This window comes from Excalfactoria chinensis, chromosome 3 (genome assembly GCF_039878825.1).
Source record: "Excalfactoria chinensis isolate bCotChi1 chromosome 3, bCotChi1.hap2, whole genome shotgun sequence".
NCBI lineage: Eukaryota > Metazoa > Chordata > Aves > Galliformes > Phasianidae > Excalfactoria > Excalfactoria chinensis.
This window is the reverse complement of record NC_092827.1, coordinates 43,979,603-43,987,157: the sequence shown is the minus strand read 5'-3', so window position 1 is coordinate 43,987,157 and position 7,555 is coordinate 43,979,603. Positions and strand designations below refer to the sequence as shown.

Sequence of the window (7,555 nt, the reverse complement as noted above, 5' to 3'; positions counted from 1 at the left end):
GAAAGAAAGAAAGAATTACTTCATTTTTATTTTTATTTTTATTTTTTCAGAAATGTAGCTGTGTTAACTATGTTTCTTGTGTAAAGAATGAAGTGTGTGGTATAGCTTTCATACTGTTTCTGTATCAGTGATTCTATGACTTCTCCACTGTTTTTAGCTCTGCTTCTTTATATACTTATTTTTTTATACATTTCTATACTTTTAACCTGATTCTGAAGTTCATTATTTATATAATGGGTATATGCATACACAACATGTGCATGTGGACACATCTTTCTGTATAAATATATAACTCCAGAAAATGTATTTGGATTAAAAAGCATACATATATATGTGTATATATATGCATATATATATACACACATTTATGTATTTCAGATATAAAGAATAAGGAAAACAAGAGCCCTATATTTCCAATTTTTCACATTCTGATTGTGATTTGCTGGGCTTTGCTTGGTTTCCTTCTGCAAAGAAAACTTTAAATCTCCCATAGTCTAAAGAAGTGTGTAATTAAATGGAAACTGTAAAATTCAAAAGGCTTGCTTACAAAGTATGACATCTTTGTGTGCTGATGTCTCCCTTTGTGTATATTACCTTGAGCATAGGTGGATGTTTTTAATCCAGAAAACAAGCATGGAGTAGTAGAAAAACAGTGTATTTCATTCTTACCTCTTTTGCTATTGAAGGGTCCCTTTTTAATTGCAACAGGGGAGAGTGGAGCTTACTACGAAAACCAAATGACTTGCCTTTAGGATACAAGAATTTGATCGGGTGGTATTGTTGCTGCCAACAATGAGCTAAGGAGGTTAATGGATCACAGGTCTGGCAAGCAGCCACACTACCTCTGGCTCGATGCATTAAGCTGCGTGATCTGGGCTGAGGTTTGGCAATAGTAGTGCTTTTATTTATTTATTTATTTATTTATTAAATCAGGGCGTGAGTTGTTGGTAAATAAAAGTTTGATTTTCTCCAGTCTTTTCCCGAAAACACCATCACTTCTCACAGCTGGAAAGAGCGAGGGAAGGCAGCAGCGGCCTCCCGTGATCGAAGGGGCCCTGCGCAGTCGGACACGGGCAAGGAGGGCGTTGCGCTCCGGGATCCGCTGCGCTCCGCGACAGCGCAGCCTGCAGCCTGAAGGGGACAGAGGCTGCGCAGCCTCCACGGGCATCCCAAGGTATAGGTCGAGTGTCCGCACCCCACAGCAGACTTCGCTTGCCAACTCAGAAACCACCACTTGAAGCCAACAAGACGCGCGGGCAGGCGGTGTGGTGGATTGGGGGGGGCTGCGGAGGGGTTTTTTTGTTTGTTTGATATTTGACACAGAGAAAGATTAAGGCAAAGAATTATGGCCAGAAAAGAACGGCGCATCAAAAGTATATAGCTCCCCCTCTCCCATCTTGCATGCTTCTTGGGTGCGCTGAAGGAAGCGGCAGGCAGCAGCGGCAGCGTTACGATGCAAATCACAAAGCGAGCAACTTTCACTGCCGCTGTGGCTATTTTTGATTCCTATCCTGAGAACGGGCTTTTTTTGGTGCGTGATGCCTTCCCCCCAGCCCTTTCCATACGACTGTTAGAAATCTGCCCTCCCTCCCTTCTCTCCGGCTCTCCGCCTTCCCCCTAAGAAACGATAACGCCGCACCATCCTCGCTCCGCTCCCGGCAGCTCACCGCGCACCGCCAGGAGGTGAGCTGAGCGGGGGAAGGAGCGTTTGCAGGCGTGAGCAGGGAGCACCGCACAGCTGCCCGGCTGAGGCGGGCCCTCGCCGCTGCTTACTGATACCGCCGCAGTTGCGGAATGGGGAATGGGGCCCGCGGCAGCTCCCACCCGCAAGCCGCGGCGCGGCGGCGGCAGCGTCCCCAGGAGCCCGGCCGCTGCCCACCGGGCGCGGAGGGCCCTGCACCGCACCTGCCTCGGTAGGCAGAGAGGGAGGAGAGAAGGAGGGAAGGAGGGAGGGAGGAAGGGAGGGATGAAAAGAGGGAGGGAGGCTCTTCCGAGCGCGGGGAGAGGCTCCGGCGTTCTGTTGGGCGCTACCGGCAGCTGCTGCCGTGCTGCACCGCGGGCGGTGGCGGCTCCCGGAACCGCAGCTTTGGGGCTCGGAGCTCAGACGAGAAGTAGAGCAGAGTTTCGCTGCTCGCTCTTTTCTTTTTGGTTTTCTTTTTTTTCTTTTTTCTTTTTTTGGTGACTGACCTTTTTTATTATCATTCTTTTTAATCCCGTCCCTCGCTCCTCCCGACTGCGGTGCGTGTGCCACCCGGGGAGGATGCGCGCCTCCCCCAGCCCCTTCCCCGGCAGCTCCCTCCGCGGCGGCGGGGCGCGGGGGGCCGCGGGGGGCCGCGGGGCTGGGGGCGCCCTGGGCCGCACCTGTCCGCGCCGCGCTGAGCCCCCCGCACTCCGCTCCCCGCCGCCCTTCGGTGCCTGAGTGTCCGGCACCCCACTGCACACACGCCCGCAGGCGCTCACGCACTGACTTGCAGCACTGCCCAGGCTGCCGAGCAGCGCCTCCAGCAGCCCCCTCACTCCTTCCCACCTCCTCCCTCGCTCCCGCCCGCTGCTCCGGAGGATGCCCGGTGAGTAGCTGCGAAGATCAGCACCTCTGCCGGTGCGTGATCTCACGGGTTAGGTAGCGCTTTATAATGCTGCTGCCCGCCGGAGAAGGAGGCGGGGGGGAGCAGGGGGTGGCGAGGGGAGGGGAGATGACAGCGATCCGGGGCGGGAGGCGGCGGGGCTGGTCGGGTGCTTCTCAGAAGGACTTTGAGCTTCGCGGCCGGGGCTTGGATGTGGGCGCCAAGGGACGGGGTCCAGGCACCGCGGCAGGTCTCGGGGAGGGTGCTCCTCGCCTGCGTGGCCGGGTGCAGCCTGCGACACGGCGGTGAGTACGGGGCTCCGTGCCGTGCAGGGTCCCCCGGGGACGGGCGGGAGGCGGAGGGTGCGCGCCTGTACTAGGGCTCCTCGGGGGCGGCTCCGCTCTGCGCTGCTCCGCTGCGTATTAGGGACGGTGTTTTGCTCTTCCCCTTCGGATTCGGAAGTATCCCGGGGGGCTGCCGGGGTTAGGAGAGGCGGGCGGTGAGGGGGCTCTACCGTGCGCTCACCTGAGTAGTGGAGCGGCCAGGTGCCCGCTGCGCGTCCTGGCTGCGCCCTCCCGTGCGCTTCCCTGGGCTCCGTCGGCAAAATGTTCGTCCCTTAGGGAAGGGTTGATGCTTGCAGAGTGTTTGCTGTCGTATTAGAGCGTGGATATGCTAACTCCTCGCAGGCTGGGGGCTCAACTCCGATGCCGAGTGTCGGAGGCACCGGGGCGCTGGGCTTTGTGTTCTCCTGCGCTGCCGGGAGTGAGTTGTGGGAAACACATGGAAAAGCTGGTTAGTGCCGGAGGTTTTGCAGTGGAACTGCCAAAATGTGTAAATGGTTGTCATGCTTTCAACTTTGACAGTGATATTTTTTCTCACTGTGTTTTGCAACCTGGGTATGATCATTGGTAAAACTCCCATTGACTTCAGAGGAAGAGGGTTTTGCTAATGCAGAATACATTTGAAAGGTAAAGGGACTGGGTAGAAAGCAGTGAAACAGCAAAGTGAGAGAGATGTATCAAAGAAACTTCATTTCGAAAAGACAGCCTTTTCACCAAGGAAATTTAGCTTCAATCTGTCAAAAATATCTGCTGGATTTTCATTCCAACTTTGCAGTGAACAGTTATCAATCAATTTTGACATGTTTGTCACAAAGGTGAACTGAAGTCCATTGTTTTACCCACATACATTACAGAATATTACCTGATTCATATTTTACACCTTTCTGGTGTTGTGCATATTTTTTTTTACTAAGAAGTTTGAAGTGAGAGATACTGGAGCCAAAGTCTTCTGGGGCTGTTGGATGGGCTCATGGGCCATTCATAGGCCCACAGATCAGGCCCAGAAAGATCTGACAGAGGAGTAATGGGAGAGATGTAATGCAGTTTGTAAGGAAAGGTGTTGCGTAAGCATTTAACTCATGAACAGCCAGGAAAGAGAATAAATCTAAATGTGTGTAAATTTCTGTTCAGTTTTTAATAACTCACAACACAGATACAAATAAGAAATAACGCTTCTGATCAATAATTAAAATGCCCGTATTCACAGAGACTACAAAGAATATTTTATGAAAAATAATCTAATAGCAAATGGAAGTTCTAGTTCACAGAACACACTGTGTTCACTGCAGCATTTAGATTGGAAGCGACCAGATGCATAGTAAAACACCAAATAAAAATATTGATATTCAAATGGCACAGCTGTCCTTATTCCTGTAACCTGAGTAGCCACTTCCAGGTGGTTGGAATGTCTTTCAAAAGAAATTTTGAAGACATGTTTTTTATTTTTTTAATTATCAAAGCTGAGCGATGCAATCCCAAAATGTTGCATGTGTCCAGCTGTCAAGGATCAGAATCATGCCCATACCTCACAAAGACTGTGGCTACTACATTGTGATAAACAAGTGTTTGATAAGAAAAAAAACCAACACTCTTAGTTGAGGTCCAATAATATTTCTCTTCTGAGCACAGGTGTGTGTTAATAGACAGGGGTAGAAAGAAGTCTGAGATCTTGCATCTCTCCTTCACTTTTGTTAGTTGTATATCTGGAAGAATTGTCATTGAAATGAAGCTAACGTGCCAAATTGTGAACAGATTAAGATGTAGATTAAGATGTTCATTTTACAAAGGAAATAAAAAACAACAAAAAAACCTCTGGAAAGGACAAGTGCTTCATGGTTATTTATTTCTCCTTTTGGAATTACATAGCGAGGAAGAAACTTCTTTTCTAAATGTCATGCTCTCGATTCCTTTCTAATTTCTCTGAATTCAAATGTGCCTTTTATCACCTATGAAGGAGCAGTGTACATGTTTTACAGGATGTTATGTGGAGAAAATTTTATTTTTGTAGTCTCCTGTCTCTATCTGCTATTTACTAGCACGCTGTAATGCCACAATCTATTTTTTTCTGATAATAATTCAACTTCAAGTCAAATGTGAAGAATAGGATTATTTCCATAGGAAGAGTTATGGACTGTTTGTTTGTTTAAGATCCAAAGCTACGCTTAATCCCATTTGCATGTTTGGATGAGGAGATTCGGTAGTTCACAAAATGAGGGTAATTATTTGAATAAGTCTTCAATTTTGTCTTGAGATCCATTGGTGTGAAATTCTGTGTTCTTTTCATTTTGATGTTTCAGTTCTTCCTCCTCATATGTGCATGTGGGAACACAGCCCAGTGTTCTTGTGGGCAGCATCTCCAAAACTGAACATTAGGCTTTTTAGTCCTACCTGTAGCTGAAGAGCACACAAAATTTGATTGTATATAGTAGGGTTGAAGCAAATCAGAGAATCTCCTGGAGATAATTCTGATCTCCATTACTCATCTTTATAAACCTCATTCTGTTTTGAGAAATAAGTGCTGTTTATCTTAATTCAGATATTTCTTTTTTCTAGGCTGCTGCAAATTTGCTGTCCCTGCCCTGACTCTGACACACGTTTATGGCAATGTATTACCACTTGTGAATGTTCACAGGTGTCTACAGCTCTCAGTGTTCATGGAAACAATCTTAGTGAGATTACTGAAAGCTGCTTTTGTGATTATTAGGCCCTTGAAAAACTTTTCAAAATAAATTTCACTGTTTCTTAATGCTAGAAGGCATTCTTCAGACAGTTTATTTAGGACAATATTCTTCTACAATTAAGAACAAAAGCCTCCTCTGTAGCACAAATCAATCAAAATATTGGTTTTAGGTTATACATTGTACATATGGAACCTGGCATGTGAAGCAGATGGTATGTAAAATTATGCACAGCGTGTCTGGAAAGCCATACAATATCTAAATGCGGTGCAGCAGAACAAGGAAATAGTGTCACATGTAACTTAAAATATCAGATACTGGCCTATGTCTAGTCTCAACTGCACTTTGTTTGGTGTGTGTGTGTGTGCGTGTGTGCGTGTGTGCGTGTGCCCACTTGTTTGATTTCCTCTTACTCCATTCAGGACCTTCACTTCATAATACAGTCTTCCCTAGAAAAACACGCTGAAATGATATGCTTCTGGCTAAATGAATAAAGATGAAAACAGAAGGAAAACTAATTTGGTTTAGTTTTGGTTCAGAGCAATACTGCATGCAAATTTAAAAAGTCATCAAAAACAGAGGAAAAGTAAGGAAAATAGCCAAACATTGTTACCAGGATGGTGTTCTTCTGTATTTATGCATTTGATTTGTCCTATCCAGTAATTGTATTCAGTAATAGTTCTGGCTTGTTGCAGAAGCACCACATCTTTCACCTCTCAAGTACTATAAGACTGTTTGCAGGTTTCTTCCTGAGCAAATAAATACTGTGCATCATAAACATAATAAGATGAAATGATCATTGCAGAAGGGTTCATATCATGAAACAAATAAATATTAGTCTTGAAGCATTTGTTGACCTCAGACGGACTGAATCACACATGGAAATAGTTTTGTTGGACACAGATACTTTCCCGATCAATGACCATGAAAAGTAATAGTTCTTCAAAGCTTGTAGAAGTGTTTTAAGTGTGTGCCTATGAAATATGGTCATTCATGCAGCTGTCTTTTTTAACTTGCAGGGGAAAAACTTGAAAAATATCTCCTTTTAATAAAAAAAAACTTTAGCATTTTGTATGGGTGTTGCAAGCCACTGAATGTTTTAAAAACGGATGTACAGCAGTACTCTTTGATGATGTTTCTAATCCAAATGATCTTTTATAGACTAGATGTGAAGGATGAAGTTTGTAGTGAAAGACTGCTATAAAGTGAACTTTAGATATGATAACCTAATATTACATCAGGTCAACTTTACTAGCCAATTTTATGAGATCTTCCCATTTTTCAGGGAGGCATGTAGAAAGAATGCCCCACATTTAAACTTCAAATCCTGCTACTTTTCATGCTCTGGCACCTTTAGTTCTTACGCATCTTGCTTGTGGCAATGTTGCATGAGAAAATACAGCTCTCTGTCTAGGAGATTAAAGTAGTACTTTTGCCCTGATATGTCACAGAACAGTGTCTGTCAATCCATTTCTCTTTTGGAGATGAAAAAGCATTTATCCATTTAAATCACTCTAACACAATCTTGTATTAAATTAGCTTGAAAAATCTTGACTGCACGCAGTTGCTTGAGTCTCCAATGGACTTTCACAAATAAAACTGTTAGATGGTATTATAGCAGACAGACATTCAGAGTCTGAGATGATCTGCATTCAAGCATAAATTGCTTAAAAATGTCTCTGGAAATCAAAAGTGATTGGTGGAAGGGTATCAGGCATCAATTTGCAATCAATATATAAGTGCAATTTTTTGTTAAACATACAAAGAAAATGTTAATATTGGTGGATTCATCGTATGTAAAATCAGGTGGAAACTGAGCCAACGGCTACAGGATTTGTCCTTTGCAGTAGTTACTTTAGCTTGTTCAGCAGCACGTTAACTTTTCTACACAAGCTGACTTTCCACTCAAATCAAAACCTTCCTTTGCAACTTGGCATTGCTACTATGATGACAGCATTTCAAACCTGGCATC

At 45.0% G+C, this 7,555-nt stretch overlaps 1 protein-coding gene across 4 annotated transcripts in view; it reads left to right on the top strand.

The window, feature by feature from the left end:
• Positions 1-1,536: 1,536 nt before the first annotated feature.
• Positions 1,537-7,555, top strand: part of HS3ST5 (heparan sulfate-glucosamine 3-sulfotransferase 5) — a 184,424-nt gene continuing 178,405 nt past the window's right edge. Inside the window, exon 1 of one of the 4 annotated variants that reach the window (XM_072333395.1) lies at positions 1,537-1,683. The gene's annotated coding sequence lies outside the window, so the exon portion shown is untranslated. The other 3 variants (XM_072333396.1, XM_072333394.1, XM_072333393.1) reach the window with 3 other exon arrangements.